We start from the raw sequence: 17,765 nt of genomic DNA, 5'->3' as shown, positions 1-17,765 counted from the left end.
AAATATGTATATGTATACACAGAGAGAGAGAGAGAGAGGTTTTGCCTGGACACATAGTAAAGTTGTGACATTAAAGAGTACAGTTTACTAATCTGCTGTCCTGTTGCCCTGAGGGAAGCATGAATAAATCTAGATCGCAGCATTACATAGCAGGGCAGATGGCTTTATCTTCAGGCCACACCAGAGTCCTGTGACTGTTTAGTGAACAAATCTCAAGAGTCACTTCTCTGGGGACCTGATGTTCAGAGCAGTGTGACTGTGTAAAGGAAGTGTGAACTTTGAGGTCGGATTGACTTGGAGGTCCCAGTCAGACATCTCCCAGGTGCTTTATCTTGAGTGAGTTAAACTCTCTGAGCTTTAGTTTTCTAATCTGCAAAATGAGGCACCTGCTGTTCAGTTTTATACCTAGGTGGCTCTTCATTCCACCAGACTTTGAGATCCACAGCTTTATGGTAATACTATTGGCTGGGAGCCACAGGATAACAAAATAACCTCAATTACTTCACATAACGGTTTTTCCATGGGAAAACATTACTCTTTGTGTACTGTGCTATTGGCCAATAAAGAAGGCTGATTAGTGGGCACATTAGGATCAAGTTAGACATCTTAGTATCTGGGAAGTTCTGCCTGTCCCATCCCCTGTGAGGGGCTCCCTTTCTCTATACTTTGAGAGCACTGCCAGCTCACTTCTGGCATAGCCCTTACCACACTCTATTGTAATGGCCTATATAACTGCTCTACACCAGAACTCTTGGTGGAAAGGTACCATGTTTTAGTCATCTTTGTACATTGACTGTTGAATGGATAAATGATATAAACATACATTCTGTTTCACTAGTTCAGTTCAGTTCAGTTCAGTGAACATTGATTGATGCCATGTGTCTTACTGTTTTGGTCTAGGGATCGTGTTGTTATACCCTCTGTGGGGACGGAAGCTCTAGTCTTCTGTGGCTGGGGAGAGCAATTATCATTCTGATCAGTGAGGGAGACAAGATCTGGGACTTCAACTGCTCCTTGAAAAGACTCATTGATCCTCCTGCTTTTAGCCTCTTCTTTATCCCTACTTCTAGATCTACCTGGTGCCCCTAATTCTGGGGACATTGGGGGTTCTGTAGGATAAACTGGACTGTTTCTTGTCTTAACAAAAAGGGCTTAGGATTCAGCTTTCTCAGGACAGCCAGGTCAGGTACAACCCATCTTTCTGATTTCTAGCTTCAAAAAACCTGTTGCTCTTCTCTCCTCTCCTCTGTACTTTGTCACTGTGAGCTCATGCCTCCTTCTGCCCCTTTTTCAGTGGTGTTTAAAGCAGGACAGGCCGCTGTGTGCATTGAGAACACATCTGTATTAGTTTCCAGTTCCTGCCATAACAAATGACCACAGACTTTGTGACTTAACAAAACTTTGTTATCTTACGGATCTGAAGGTTAGAAGTCCAACGTGGGTCTCACTGGGCTAAAATCAAGATGTTGGCAGGGCTGCATTCCTCTCTAGAAGCTCTGGATGAGACTCTGTCTTCTTCCTACCTGTATTTCTTGACTTGTGGTACTTTTCCTCCATCTTCAAAGTCAGTGATAGTGGGTGAATTTCACATTGCATCACTCTGACCTCCTCTTCTTTCTCTCTCTTCCACCTTTGAAGACCCTTATGATTACACTGGGCCCACCTGGATAATGGAGAATAAGCTCCCTATCTTTTTTTTAATTGATCTATAGTTGATTTACAATGTGCTGTTACATTTGGTGTGCAGCATAGTGATTCAGTTATACATTTATTTTATTTTATTTTAACCATTCATTGTTCATCTTCCCTCTCTCAGGATGTAAATTCTATGATGAAATTTTTTTAAATTGTGGTAAAATTATATGCAACATAAAATTTACCATTTTTTTAAAATTTAATTTTATTTTTTTTTGAATTTTATTTTTTTTATACAGCATGTTCTTATCTGTTTTATACATATTAGTGTATATATGTCAATCCCAATCTCCCAATTCATCCCACCACCACCCCCACCACCTCCACCCGCTTTCCCCCCTTGGTGTCCATACGTTTGTTCTCTATATCTGTGTCTCTATTTCTGCCTTGCAAACCGGTTCATCTGTACCATTTTTCTAGATTCCATATATATGTGTTAATATACGATATTTGTTTTCCTCTTTCTGACTTACTTCACTCTGTATGACAGTCTCTAGGTCCATCTACGTCTCTACAAATGACCCAATTTCATTCCTTTTTATGGCTGAGTAATATTCCATTGTATATACCTACCACATCTTCTTTATCCATTCTTCTGTCAGTGGGCATTTAGGTTGCTTCCATGACCTGGCTATTGTAAATAGTGCTGCAGTGAACACTGGGGTACATGTGTCTTTTTGAATTATGGTTTTCTCTGGTTATATGCCCAGTAGTGGGATTGCTGGACCATATGGTAATTCTATTTTTAATTTTTTAAGGAACCTCCATACTGTTCTCCATACATATATATCTATTTTTTCAGATTCTTTTCCCTTATTGGTTATTACAAAATATTGAGTATAGTTCCCTGTGCTACACAGTAGGTCCTTGTTGGTTATCTATTTTATGTATAGTAGTGTGTATGTTAGTCCCAAACCCCTAATTTATCCCTCCCCCCGCTTTCCACTTTGGTAACCATAAGTTGGTTTTCTGTTGTCTTTGGGTCTATTTTTGTTTTGTGTATAAGTTCATTTGTAACATTGCTTTTTAGATTCCACATATAAGCAGTATCATATGATATATGTCTTTGTCTGGCTTATTTCACTTAGTATGATAATCTCTAAGTCATTCATGTTGCTGCAAATGGCATTATTTCATTCTTTTTTATGGCTCAGTAATATTCCACTGTATAAATATGCCACATCTTTATCCATTCATCTGTGGATGAACATTCAGGTTGCTTCTTTGTCTTGGCTATTTAAATACTGCTGCTGTAAACATTGGGGTACATGTATCTCTTCAAATTATGGTTTTCTCTGGATATATGCCCAGGAGTGGGATTGCAGGATCATATGGTGCCTCTATTTTTAGTTTATGAGCAAACCTCCATACTGTTCTCCATAGTGGCTGTACAAATTTACATTCCCACCAACAGTGTAGGAGGGTTCCTTTTTCTCCACACCCTCTGCAGCATTTATTATTTGTAGACTTTTTGATGATAGCTATTCTCACTGGTGTGAGGTAATTCCTGATAGTAGTTCTGATTTGCATTTTTCTAAAAATTTGTGATGTTGAGCATCTTTTCATGTGCCTTTTGGCCATCTATGTGTCTTCTTTGGAGAATGTCTATTTAGGTCTTCTGCCCATTTTTTGATTGGGTTGTTTGTTTTTTTGACTTTGAGCTGCATGAGCTGCTTGTATATTTTGGAGATTAATCCCTTGTCTGTTGCATCATTTGCAAACATTTTCTCCCATTCTGTAGGTTGTCTTTTCGTTTTGTTTCTGGTTTCCTTTGTTGTGCAAAAATTTTAAGTTTCATTAGGTCCCATTTGTTTATTTTTGTTATTTCCATTACTGTAGGAGATGGATCGAAAAAGATATTGCTGCACTTTATGTCAAAGAGTGTTCTGCCTATGATTTCCTCTAGGAGTTTTATAGTATCTGGGCTTACATTTAGGTCTTTAAGCCATTTTGAGTTTATTTTTATGTGTGGTGTTCGAGAATGTTCTAATTTTATTCTTTTACATGTAGCTGTCCAGCTTTCCCAGCACCACTTATTGAAGAGACTGCCTTTTCTCCATTGTATATTCTTGCCTCCTTTGTCGTAGATTAATTGACCATAGGTGCATGGGTTTATTTCTGGGCTTTCTATCCTGTTCTATAAATATATATTTCTGTTTTTGTGCCAGAACTATACTGTTTTGATTACTGTAGCTTTGTAATATAGTCTGAAGTCAGGGAGCCTTATTCCTCCAGCTCCATTTTTCTTTCTCAGGGTTGCTTTGGCCTATCGAGATCTTTTGTATTTCCACACAAATTTTAAATTTTTTGTTCTAATTCTGTGAAAAATGCCACTGGTAATTTCATAGGGATGCGTTGAATCTGTAGATTGCCTTGAGTAGTATAGTCATTTTGACAATATTGATTCTTCCAATCCAAGAACACAGTATATCTTTCAATCTATTTGTGTCACCTTCGATTTCTTTCATCAGTGTCTTATAGTTTTAAGAGTACAGGTCTTTTGCCTCCTTAGGTGGGTTTATTCTTAGGTATTTTATTCTGTTTGATGCGATGGTAAATGGGATTGTTTTCTTGATTTCTCCTTCTGATCTTTTGTTGTTCATGTATAGAAATGCAACAGAGTTCTATGTATTAATATTGTATCCTGCAAGTTTACCTAATTCATTGAAGAGCTCTAGTAGTTTTCTGGTAGCGAGTTCAGGATTTCCTACTTATAGTATCATGTCATCTGCACACAGTGACAGTTTTACTTCTTTTCCAATTTGGATTCCTTTTATTTCTTTTTCTTCTCTAATTGCTGGACTTCCAAAACTACATTGAATAAAAGTGGCAAGAGTGGGGCTTCCCTGGTGGCGCAGTGGTTGAGAGTCCGCCTGCTGATGCACGGGACACGGGTTCATGCCCCGGTCTGGGAAGATCCCACATGCCGCGGAGTGGCTGGGCCCGTGAGCCATGGCCTCTGAGCCTGCGCGTCCAGAGCCTGTGCTCCGCAACGGGAGAGGCCACAGCAGTGAGAGGCCTGCGTACCAAAAAAAAAAAAAAAAAAAAAAAAAAAGTGGCAAGAGTGGACATTCTTGTTTTGTTCCTGATCTTAGAGGGAATGCTTTCAGCTTTTCACCATTGAGTATGATGTTAGGTGTGGGTTTGTCATATATGGCCTTTATTATGTTGAGGTAGGCTCCCTCTATGCCCACTTACGAGAGTTTTTATCATAAATGGGTGTTGAATTTTATCAAAAGCTTTTTCTGCATCTGTTGAGATGATCATATGGCTTTTATTCTTTAATTTGTTAATGTAGTGTATCACACTGATTGATTTGTGGATATTGAAAAATCCTTGCATCCCTTGGATAAATCCCACTTGATCATGGAGTATGATCCTTTTTATTTTTAAATTTATTTCTTAAGCTGAATCTATTGTTTTATTGTTTAGCAGGAATCATCTATAACCAGCACCTTTGCTTTAAAAATAAAATCAGAACAGTCCTGAACAGTCCAGGAGTATGATCCTCTTAATATATTGTTGGAGTCAGTTTGCTAGTGTTTTGTTGAGGATTTTTGCATCTATGTTCATCAGTGATATTGGCCTGTAATTTTATTTTTTTGTGGTATCTTTGTCTGACTTTAGTATAGGGTTATGGTAGTCTCACAGCATGAGTTTGGGAATGTTTCTTCCTCTGCAATGTTTTGGAATAGTTTCAGAAGAATAGGTTTTAACTCTTCTCTGAATGTTTGGTACAATTCACCTGTGAAGCCATCTGGTCCTGGACTTTTTGTTTGTTCAGAGTTTTTAAATCACAGATTATATTTCAGTGCTTGTAATTGGTTTCTTCATATTTTCTGTTTCTTCCTGGTTCAGTCTTGGGAGATTGTACCTTTCTAAGAATTGGTCCATTTCTTCTAGGTTGTCCATTTTATTGGCATATAGTTGCTTGTAGTAGTCTCTTATGATCCTTTGTATTTCTGTGTGTCAGTTATAGCTTCTCCGTTTTCATTCCTAATTTTATTGATTTGGGCCCTCTCCCTTTTTTTCTTGATCATTCTGGCTAAAGGTTTATCAATTTTGTTTATCTTTTCAACAAAGCAGCTTTTAGTTTCATTTATCTTTTCTTTAGTTTTCTTAGACTCTATTTCATTTATTTCTGCTCTGATCTTTATGATTTCTTTCGTTCTACTAACCTTGGGCTTTGTTTGTTCTTCTTTCTCTAGTTGCTTTAGGTATAAGTTTAGGTTGTTTGAGATTTTTCTTGTTTCCTGAGGTAAATTTGTATTGTGATAAACTTCCCTCTTAGAACTGCTTTTGCTGTGTCCCATAGGTTTTGGATCATCATGTTTTCATTTTCATTTGTCTCTAGGTATTTTTAAAATTTCCTCTTTGATTTCTTCTGTGATCCATTTTTTGTTTAGTAACATATTGTTTCGCTCCACTTGTTAGTGTTTTTTGCAATTTTTTTTTCTTGTAGTTGATTTCTAATCTCACAGTGTTGTTGTTGGAAAAGATACTTGATATGATTTCAGTTTTCTTAAATTTACTAAGGCTTGGGCTTCCCTGGTGGCGCAGTGGTTGAGAGTCCGCCTGCTGATGTAGGGGACACGGGTTCGTGCTCTGGTCCGGGAAGATCCCACATGCCGCGGAGCGGCTGGGCCCGTGAGCCATGGCCACTGAGCCTGCGTGTCCGGAGCCTGTGCTCCGCAACAGGAGAGGCCACAACAGTGAGAGGCCCGTGTACCGCAAAAAAAAAAAAAAAAAAATTTACTAAGGATTGCTTTGTGGCCCAGTGTGTGATCTATCCTGGAGAATGTCCGTGTTTGCTTGGAAAGAATGTCTATGTGCTGCTTTTGGGTGGAATGCTCTGTAAATATCAATTAAGTCCATCTGGTCTAATGGGTCATTTAAGGCCTATGTTTCCTTACTGATTTTCTGTCTGGATGATCTGTCCATTGCTGTAAGTGGGGTGTTAAAGTCCCCCACTATTATTGTGTTACTGTCAATTTCTCCTTTTATTTCTATTAACATTTGCCTTATACATTGAGGTGCTCCTATTTTAGGTGCATATATATTTACAATTATTATATCTTTTTCTTGGATTGATCCCTTGATCATCATGTAGTGTCCTTCTTTGTCTGTTGTAACAGTATTTTAAAATCTATTTTGTTTGATATGAGTATTGCTACTTCAGCTTTCTTTTGATTTCCATTTGCATGGAATATCTTTTTCCATCCCTTCACTTTCAGTCTGTATGTGTCCCCTGGGTCTCTTGTAAACAGCATATACACAGGTCTTGTTTTTGTATCCATTCAGCCAGTCTATGTCTTCTGGTTGGAGCATTTAATCCATTTACATTTAAGGTAATTATCTATATGTATGTTCCTATTGCCATTTTGTTAACTGTTTTGGATTTCTTTTTGTAGGTCTTTTTTCTTCCTTTCCTCTTTTGTTCTCTTCTCTTGTGATTTGATGACTATCTTTAGTGTAGTGTTTGGATTTCTTTTTCTTTTTTCTGTGTACACCTAGATTAGAGTTTTGGTTTGCAGTTACCATGAGGTTTTGATATAGCAGTCTCTCTCTCTCTCTCTCTCTCTCTCTCTCTCTCTCTCTCTCTCTCTCTCTCTATATATATATATATATATATATGATTATTTTTAAGTTGCTGATCTCTTCATTTCAAATGCATTTCAAATATCCTACCATTGTACTTTCCTCCTCTCATGATTACTGGTTTTGATATCATATTTGTGTGTGGATTATTTCTTACCCTTACTGTATGTTTGCCTTTACTGGTGAGCTTTCCCATTTTTTAATTTTCTTGTTTCTAGTTGTGGCCTTTTCTGCTTAGAGAAGTTCCTTTAGGATCTCTTATAATGCTTGTTTGGTGGTGCTGAATTCTTTTAGCTTTTGCTTGTCTGTAAGGCTTTTAATTTCTCTGTCAGATCTGAACAAGAGCCTTGCTGGGTAGAGTATTCTTGGTTGTAGGTTTTTCCCTTTCATTACTTTAAATATATCATGCCACTCCCTTCTGGCCTGCAGAGTTTCTGCTGAAAAATCAGCTGATAGTCTTTTGGGATTCCCTTGTATGGTATTTGTTGCTTTTCCCTTGTTGCTTTTAATATTTCTCTTTGTCTCTAATTTTTGTCAATTTAATTACTATGTGTCTCGGCATGTTCCTCCTTGGGTTTATCCTGCCTGGGACTCTCTGTGCTTCCTGGACTTGGGTGGCTATTTCCTTTCCCATGTTAGGGAATTTTTCAGCTAGTAACTATTCAAATATTTTCTCAGATGATTTCTCTCCCTCTTCTCCTTCTGGGACCCCTATAATGTGAATGTTGGTGCATTTGACTTTGTCCCAGAGGTCTCTTAAACTGTCCTTATTTCTTTTTCTTTTTTTTTTTTACATCTTTATTGGAGTATAATTGCTTTACAATGGTGTGTTAGTTTCTGCTTTATAACAAAGTGAATCAGTTACACATACATGTATGTCCTTATTTCTTTTAATTCTTTTTTCTTTATTCTGTTCTGAGGCACTGATTTGTATCCCTCTGTCTTCCAGCTCACTTATCCATTTCTTCTGCTATTTCTTCTGCTATTGATTCCTTCTAGTGTGTTTTTCATTTCAGTTATTATATTCTTCAACTCTTTTGTTGTTCTTTATATTTTCTAACTCTTTGTTAAAAACTTCTTGTAACTTCTTGCTCTGTGCATCCGTTCTTTTCCCAGGTTCTTGGATCATCTTTATGATCATTACTCTGAACTCTTTCTTGGGTAGGTTGCCTATCTCCACATCACTTAAATGTTCTTCTGGGGTTTTATTTTGTTCTTTAGTCTGGAACATACTCCTCTGCCATCTCATTTTGTCTAAATTTCTACTTGTATTTTTATGTATGTGGAAGGTTAGTTATGTTTTTCGACCTTGAAGAAGTGGACCTCTGTGGGGGATGTGTCCTATGTGTCGCAGCAGTACACTCCCCATCACCCAAGGGCCAGGGACCAGCTGGTCCCAGCATAGGCTCTGATCTGTGTTTGCAGACTCAGTCCCACAGGCTGTTGGATCATAGTTTTCTTGCTTCTGGTGTCTGCCCCTGGTGGGTGAGTCTTGTCTAGAGGCTTGTGCAGGCTTCCTGGGTGGAGTGGCTGGTGCCTGCCCACTGGTGGGTGGAGGTGGGTCTTGACCTTCTGGTGGGCAGGGCAGTGTCAAGGGGAATGTCCAAAGATGGCTGTGGGCTCCGGAAATCTTTAGGCAGCCTGTCTGCTGATGGGTGATAGGTGGGGCTGTGTTCCTGCCCTGTTGGTTGTTTGGCCTGAGGCGTCCCAACAGTGGAGCCTACAGGCTGTTGGTTGGGGTCTTGGTGCCAAAATGGCAACCTTCAGGAGCGCTCATGCCAATGAATATGCCCTGGTACCTCTGCCACCAGTGTCTTTGTCTCCACAGTGATACACAGCTGCCCCCTTTCTCCTCAGGAGACCTTCCAAGACTAGCAGGTAAGTCTGGACCAGGCTCCTATGAAGTCACTGCTTTTGCCTTAGGTCCTGGTATGCACAAGAGCTTGTGTGCACCCTCCAAAAGTGGGGACTCTGCTTCCCCCAGTCCTGTGGAGCTCCTGCAGTCGAGCCCTCCTGACCTTCAAAGACAAATGCTCTGGGGAATCCTCTTCCTGATGCCAGACCCCAGGCTGGGGACCCTGATGTGGGGCTCAGAACTTCACTCCTGTGGAAGAACTGCGATATAATTGTTCTCCACTTTGTGGGTCATCCACCCAGGGTGTATGGGGTTTGATTATATCATGAGTGGTCTCCTTCCTACCATCTTGTTGGGTTTCTTTTTTATGTCTTTGAATGTAGAGTATCTTTTTTGGTAGGTTCCAGTCTTTTTTATTGATGGTTGTTCAGAAGATAGTTGTGATTTTGGTGTGCTCATGAGAGGAGGTGAGCTCAAGGTCCTTCTACTCCACCATCTTGTCCTCCAGGCTAAGCTCCCTATCTTAAAGTCAGCTGATTAGCAGTTCTATCTGCAACCTTAATTCCCCTTTGTCATATAAAGTAACTTAGGACATGGACATCCTTGAAGGGTGGGGGTGGGAGGGCATTATTCTGTCTATAACAGCATCACTAACTGGAATTTAGAAATTTGAAACTGAATTTTCTAAATTACCAGAATAAGTTCACTTGCCACCATCTTCTTTCAAGACTTAAAATGACTCCAGGTTCCAAAGAAAATTACATTTTTCATACACTCCACACTTCAAAATTTTTATATTTGAGCTTCGCAAGATATATAGAAAATTAGCAATACTTGCTCTGAAATAATTTCATTCCTGAAACGTAGTAGGGGAAAACATTTTTTATTGAGATATAGTTGACATATAACATAATATTAGTTTCATAAGTACGATGTAATGATTTGATATATGTATATATTACACACAGATTTTATTTGAAGAATTTAAAGTAACTGTAGTGGCTTGAATAATGTGAATGTGAATATGTACTTATTTGGAAATGGAGTCTCAGCAGATGTAATTAATTAAGGATCTCAGGGTAAGATCACCCTGAGTGTAGGGTGGGTCCTAAATCCAATGACTAGTATCCTTCTAAGAGAAAGAGGAGACACAGAGGGAAAGCCCATGTAAAGATGGAGACAGAGATTGGAGGATAGCTGCAAGCCAAGGAATGCCAGGAGCCAGCAGCCACCAGAAGCTGGGAGAGGCATAGAATATATTCTCCCACAGACCCTCCAAAAGGGACTCACCCTGCTGACACCTTGATTGTGGACTTCTGGCCTCCACAACTACAGGAGAATAAAGTTCTGTTTTTTTCAAGCCACCCAGTTTGTGGTAAATTTTTGTGCCAGCTCTAGGAAACAAATATAGTAAATCCTTCAGCCAGTTTCTCTTTCCAGGTAACAAATACACAGGTTGTGCTAACTTCATTTTACTCAGAGAGGCTATTTGTTCACTGTTAGGGCTGCCCTGTGATATTCAGAATGTTTAGAAACCATGTCCATAAAGGCAAAATAAAATGGAAATTTGAGATGACCCTTTGATTGATGTAGGAAAGAAAACTAACATTTACTGAGCTAGGCTCTGTGTTAAATGTTTACAGTCATTATTTTATGTAGTCCTCACAATATCTCTATGAGGGAGGCACTATAGTAGTCTCTTTGTATAAGCTTAGAAACTGTAGCAGAGAAGGGTTAAATAACCCAGAGGATTCTAATCTAGGTCTCTCAGAACTCTAAGTACTCATGCCTTAAGGTTGGATCCTGGTTGGAAGTAGAAACTGATCAAATCTTCTTTATAATTGTTCACATTTCCCTTTCCATTGTCTATGTAGAAAAGGCTAGAAAGTTCAAGGTTTCCTCTAGGCAACTCTTAAAGTTAAAAAAAAAATGCAGTGAATAAATCTGGAATATTCCTTCATATTCTTGTCATACCCAAAGGCTTTCTCCTAAGAGAGGCTTCTAGGAAGTCATTAAAAAATGCTAGAAGCTGCTCCATAGATCTCACTGATACTCATTTGATTAAGAAAAGATTATCTTGTCCCACAGCTAGGCTTTTATCAGAGATGGGGAAAGATACCTGAACTGGCAGGTCAAAGACTCAGAGAATTCATTACCAAGACAAATAGGGAGAAAAGGGGGAACTTGAGAGCATCTTTGGGATTTACTAGGGTTGGCAGGACAATCATTCTTTCTAGTGTTGCCACACATCCTTGTTCTGTTCAGAAAATGAAGACCATTTGATAAGTCTGAGGCACGGTGTGTTACCCAGTGGATTATTTTCGTGGCTAACAGCTTGAGCATCTTCCCTTTCACTTTAATCCAAGTTGGTTTAAGCAAAGTTAAAGCCAAAGCCAGTAGGTAGCTATAACCTGAATCCCAGGGTCACCTCTGTGTTGCCAGTTGGAGTGGAAAATAAGCTCACATGTCTTTGATCTCTCACTATTGAGAGTGTATCTTTTCCTGCTTCTGGGATTCCCCCATTCTGGTGATAGTCTCAGGGCTTTCTCAGTCCATGATGTTAATCTTGCCTACAATCTCTTTGTGGAGAGAAAATAAAAAATTTGGATCCTTCTATCTTGTCCTCTTCTGCTCTTGTCACAGCCCAGGACAATGGCTACTTTCGAACTGGGCTTGACACGTCTGGTTGCAGGAGTGTTGGGAACTGGAGGCTGGGCCGTGTCCCCTCTGTTGCTGATGTCACCGCATGGTGGTGTCATGTGTGGAGGGAAGTGGGCTGACAGAGTGGGGTGAGAAAGGTGTAGGAGCCCTGGGTTACTCCTTGCCCAGGCCTGTGGCCCTTCCTGTCAAGTCTCAGGACTGCTCCCTGTATCCTGACCCTCTACTCCCCCATCCCCTGGACATTCTTCCTCTTCCATTGCCGAGGACTGCCCCTGGACTGGCCTCTCAGGCTGAAACCAGTACTTTTCCCGGGGTATTGTTTAAAATAATCCAAGATATAGGATGTGTGCTTTCATCAGGACAATGATAGAAAATAAAATTGGATGGACAGCATGCAGCCAGACCTAGGTGGAACTGAAACATCTGGTCAAGGGCTCCTGTGAGGGTTTTGACCTGGAAGGGAACCACCTGCCCCAAATCCCACCTCTACTTCTAGCCACTGCAGCCTGTGTCTCAAAGATGTTGATTTTTCTAGCAGTGTCCTTGGGTATCAGAGTCAGGAAGGTGGTGAGAGGGGAGTTACCATGCTCACCCCTGCAGACTCAACCTGGGGAGCCTTCCCAGGATCTCCTCCCCTCAGTTACTTGTCCCCTCTATTTCCAATGTTATGAGGGAGCTGGAGACTCGGGACCTCTCAACACCTTAATTGTGTATGAGACTCCCCCTGCCATCTACTGAATCAGCTGCTGACTACATCTCCTCAGCTCTGTTTGTTCTTCCTTCAGCCGCTGTTCCAACCAAGAGTGTGTATTAAAGAGGAGTTTGGAAGGAACACTACGTTAATGACTTCTTTTCCTTTCAAGTTTCACGGAGGCAGAGTGTAGAGCAAAATGAGCACCAGACTAAGGGCTCAGAACCCCAAAACTTATCAAATGGTCTTCATTTTCTGAACAGAACAAGGATGTGTGGCAACACTAGAAAGAATGATTGTCCTGCCAACCCTTGGCACTTCCCCTACCCAAGACTGTTTTCTAATCTGTAAAATAAAAGGGCTAATCAAGTTAACTCCCAGCTCTACTATTCAATGATTCTGGGTTTTGAAACTCTTCTTACTCATTTCATATTGTTTTCTGAAAACTTGACATCCTGGTTGCAGTGCCCTCTCCTCTTTGTACACTGATGGGGATTGATGCATTTTAGAGCTTTTTTTTTTTTTTTTTTTTTTGTCCCAGTGAATTTTCAGAGTGCTCTAGAGAAGCACAAGTTTGAAATAAATCATACTTTTTTAATGTGACCCTTCCCTCCCTCCCTCCCTCCCTCCCTCCCTCCCTGCTTCTCTGTCATTCCTGAGTGTGTCTGTTTACACCTGTCTCAAGCATATTTGTCTGCTCGAGGTTCAAGGGATTCAGAGATACAGCATTTTTGAGATTGCTAGATGCTTCTGGAAATGGGGGTTTCTTGAACCCCCACATGCCTCAGTTTCCTCGTGTGTAAAATGGGGGTCATAACAGTATTTACCTCCTAGGGTTCTTAGAGACTTCCTGCTTCAGAATCATCTGAAGTACTTGTCCAAAATCCAGATTCCTGGGCCCCAGCTCAAACCTACTGAATTGGCATCTCTGGGGATGGGGCCCAGAATCTGGATTTTTAACACCTCTCCTAAGTGACACTTCCGTATGATGCAATTTGAGAACCCATCCCTTCAGTATATGATGCTTCTCAGCTCACATAGCTTTTAACCTGCACCAACTTACTTAAACATCACCTTGACTGTGAATGGTACACAGGCCACCTCCCTTCCTTTATATGCCCAGGAAACTAGGAAACTGCTGTCCAAGGTTATACAGTGTCTCTAAACCCAACATCCAACATCCCTTTCCATTGTCTCTCCTTTTGCTGAATCCTTTTGCAGGAAAGGATGGATGCTTATGTGCAGCCCACCACAGCATTTGGCTTGACTTTTAATTTCTTTGTGTTTAGTGGGTGAGTTTCCTTGCTCCTGTTTGGCGGATAGCCATCATCTCCCTTTATAAATGTTTTTATCTGTTGCTGCTTTTATCTTATCAGACCCACAGTATGTCTTTGTCTTTCTGCTCCTAAAGATAATTCCTGCTTTGCTATATGTCATAAATGTCATCTCAGTCACGGCTCAGAATAACAAATGTGTTTGTTTCCAGTGTGGAAAAAACTCTGGCAGCACCCTGCTTAGATAAGAGCTCGAATTCTGAGCTCTCGTCCTCTGTTCCCCGCCATGCCCTTAAGGGGCTTGGCCATACATTTTGAGAGACGCAGAGGACCCGGGTACCCTGGCATATTAGGGGGACAATTTTGAGTGCCTCAGTAAGAAAGAATTGGGAGAAAGTGGGGTGCTGCAGCCTGGACAAGTTGGAGCAGTGTCCAGGGGACACGGATGCCGACACCTATAGTTGAGAGGTAGGCAGTATGCCAGGATGGGTGGGGTTACAGTCACCCTTGTCTGCAAACTGAATAGCCCAGAAAGAAAGTGAATTGGCTCTCCTGAGAGGAAAGCAATGACCACCCCCCCCCCAATCCTAACCTTTGCCTTGGGCCCCTTGGCTTACAAGAGACATCAGATTTGCCTGCTGGAAACTGAATAAGCAGAGTCCTGGTGCCTGGAGTGGAGGTTAAGGATGCAAAGGTCCTTGTTCCATGACCTGGGGTGCTGCAGAACCATCACTGTGGGACAGTGAGAGATGGCAAGATGGGGTGCAGCAGGGGCAGGGAGGTATGAACCCAACAAACTTCAATACCTATCATTAGCCTATTACAAGATGTTGCTGTTTATCTTTTCTTTTAATAAAAGTCATATGATGCATAGTGTCCAGCATATATCTGCACACTATTGCCCGGTTTTAGGCCTGGCTGCCCTCCATGGTGGGAGGACTCTAGTGTGTGTGGGCAGAGTTAACCCAGGGCTTCATATCATGAGCATCTCAGATGTGAGTTTCCCCAAAGGACGATGGGTTCCTTTAATGATTCCATCATAGACCAGGGTTTCTCCACCACGGCACTATTGACCTTTTGGGCTGGGTAGTTCTTTGCTGTGGGGAAGTCCTGTGTGTTGTCCGATGCCCAACAGCTTCCCTGGCTTCCAACGTGGATGCCAGGATCACACACCCACCGACTGCCAGCTGTGGCAACCAAATGTCTCCGGATATTGTCAGATGTCCACTGGGGGCCAAAATATCCGCTGGTTGAGAACGGCTGCCTTAGACGAGCAAGAGTAGCATATTTTCAGATGCTCTGGGAGTCACTGGTTATGAAAACACAAAACCTTTCCATGAGGGTCTATGGCCAACGAGTTATCCAGAGAGTCCCAATTTAGCACAGACCTTTTCTCGTCCTTCGATGTCTCATTCCCTCAAAATGGCCCCTATCACCTGGAGCCCTGACCTCTCCCCACTTCCCAGGCTTTACGGCTCCCCTCCCAGGACTGGCCTGGGACCAACTCTTGCCTCTGGCTTCATTCTATGTTCTGTCCATCATGCAGCCAGAGACTCTGCCTCTTCTATGCTAGCTTCTAGAACCGGTCCCTGCATAGATTACCCCAGATTTCCTTAGCTGCTGCTCCTCCGTGGCACCTCTTCAGCCTAGAAATCACCCTTTCAAACTCTTTCGAGGCTGAGCCACCACCCAGCCTGCAGGAACCCACTGGCACCGCTCCAGAGTGTTCCTCAGTGGGGAGGGAGACCCAGGACCAGTGTCAGCACACTCTGCCACCATGGTGCACTGGGCATTCTTGGCCTGATGTGTGCAGCCACTTCATGGAACCAAATCTTCCCTGACGATTAAATCACCTGAGATGATTCAGGGTTGTGCCCCAGGATGGCCTGGGGGACTAGGAATCTGCCTTTTCACAAACTTCCCAGGTGACAGGGCACCACTGAGGTCAAGAGCAATCCAGAAGCTGAGTTTTCTCCCATTTCTTCCCCAAGACCTTCCTTCTGCTTGGCCCTGCACTTGCTGATCTAGTTTTCTATCCTTGTTTCCTATATGCCCTTACATTTATTTTTGAGTTGAGAACTCTAAAGTGAGACAGGTGGGGAGAAATCTGAAATCAACCAGCCGACCTCCACGTGGTTGCTGGGGCTGGAGGCTGTGGGTGGTGGAGAGAAGGTCTAGGGTTATGAGTCGGAGCAATGGCTCGGGTCCTGCTTCTACATGGGCAAATCGCTTCACCTCTATAGCCTTCATTTCTCCATTGGTTAAATGGGGTTAGACAGAAAGTAGTTTTCAAGATATTTTTAAAGTGGTGGAATTATATTCTGCCTTCAAATGAAAACTTACTGGAATTCCAATATAAAAAGTAGTGAAAGATCTGAAGAGTAGACCACCCCCAAATCCCACACTGTCAGTCTTCTCCGTGGCCCCTTCTGTCCTTGAGGTGTCACTAGAGGAACGCAGGGCTCCACAAACACAGAGTGAGGTCCACAGGGCCTGGGTTCTCCCTGCCTTGGCATTTGTGACTGGCTTGCACAAGGCCTGGCCTCCAGCCGTGAGCAACCACAAATTCATTTTCCTTTTTCACCTTAAAGGAAATTAAATGGAAATAACTCTCCCCACCTCTAGGTAAAAACTCCAGCAGGCCCTTAACTTCCAGCTCACTCTCAGTTAATATGGTCACTTTAAGTCACAAAACGAAGTCTCATTTCAGCTGTGCTCACCCCAAGAGATTAACCAAAACGCTGAACTCAATTTTATAGCAAATCTTTATCCTTTACTCCCCACCCAGCATCATTTCAGTTTACTAGGCAATTTGTGTCCTCTTTAGGGTCAGAGAGGAGGGGGAAACGAGTGGTAAATGAGGCGCTTGCCAGGTCAGCAGATATTGAACACTGTTTTTCCAGTGAGCTGCTTTCCTGGGCTTCTTCAGCATTCTCATTGCTGGAGCACTCCTGCAGATCCCTTGATCTGGTGGATGCATCTCCATTCCTGGTGGTTTCTGGAGACGCTTCCTTCCTAGGAATCCTGAGTCCACCTTCAGCTTCTTGATGCTGGGCTTGCTGTGTCCCTCCCGCGAGTCCTACTGGTCAGGGCCCAGGACAATCCCACGACCCTCTAAACTCTGGACAACACTGTAGAACCCAGTGTGGCCAACTTGATTCTCTGCTGCAGCTTTCTGAGGCATGAGTTAGGTGTCAGCTCTCCGTATCTCAGCTGCTGGGAGCACATGTCAAAGTTCTCTGAGGGGCCCATGGGGCCCGTCGTGAGACTTGAGGTATAGGAGGAGGTGGGCACACAGGCCACAGCTGCATCTCTCAGCTTGACAATTCTCTTTGCTTCACACTCTGACTCCTCTTTATCCTTGATCTGGCTCAGGGGTCCAGGGATACATCAGTCAGGGTCTAGCCAGGGATGCAGACCCTTATGAGCATGATGGAATGAAGAATATATTTTAGCAGTTAGAGCATACACAGTTGTGGAAGGCACAGGGGAAGGATAGGTTTGAAAAGAGGAGTTGAAGGGTCACAGAAAGGTCATGAAGCAGCCTTGGCACAGGCTGATGAGTCAGAGTTCTCAGGGACACCTGGAAGCTGGGCTTTTCCAGCTGCTGGAGTAGGTGTGTGAAGAGAGCACGTATAGAACCCTGTGGAAGGTTGTCTGTTCTTCCTGGCTGCTCCCTGAGTTCATGGCTAAGTGTCTGTGGCGGGCCTGGTGTCACTGCTGGTCAGCAGTGGTCAGCAGCTGAGAAGGAGAGCTGGACACACTACAGGGAAAAGTGAAAACGAACTGGAATCCGTTGGCACCTGTGTGTTGGTCTCTCACTGCCCTTAACCAACAGCAACCACCAGTGAGTAAGGGCGGCTGCTTCACTTCCACCTCCCAAGTCCCTACCAAATTCACATTTGATAAACTCAAATCCGGAACACTCTGTAAAGTCTTCTGGAAAGTGTAGTACCCAGTGTAAACAAAATGACACTAGAACAATCCAGCA

At 42.4% G+C, this 17,765-nt stretch overlaps 1 protein-coding gene across 1 annotated transcript in view; it reads left to right on the top strand.

The window, feature by feature from the left end:
- ALDH1A2 (aldehyde dehydrogenase 1 family member A2) overlaps positions 1 to 17,765 on the top strand; it is a 342,743-nt gene that overhangs the window by 51,025 nt on the left and 273,953 nt on the right. The gene's annotated exons all lie outside the window — the stretch shown is intronic.

Source organism: Tursiops truncatus, chromosome 2 (assembly GCF_011762595.2).
Source record: "Tursiops truncatus isolate mTurTru1 chromosome 2, mTurTru1.mat.Y, whole genome shotgun sequence".
Taxonomy (NCBI): Eukaryota; Metazoa; Chordata; class Mammalia; order Artiodactyla; family Delphinidae; genus Tursiops; species Tursiops truncatus.
This window is presented reverse-complemented; position numbering and strand designations above follow the sequence as displayed.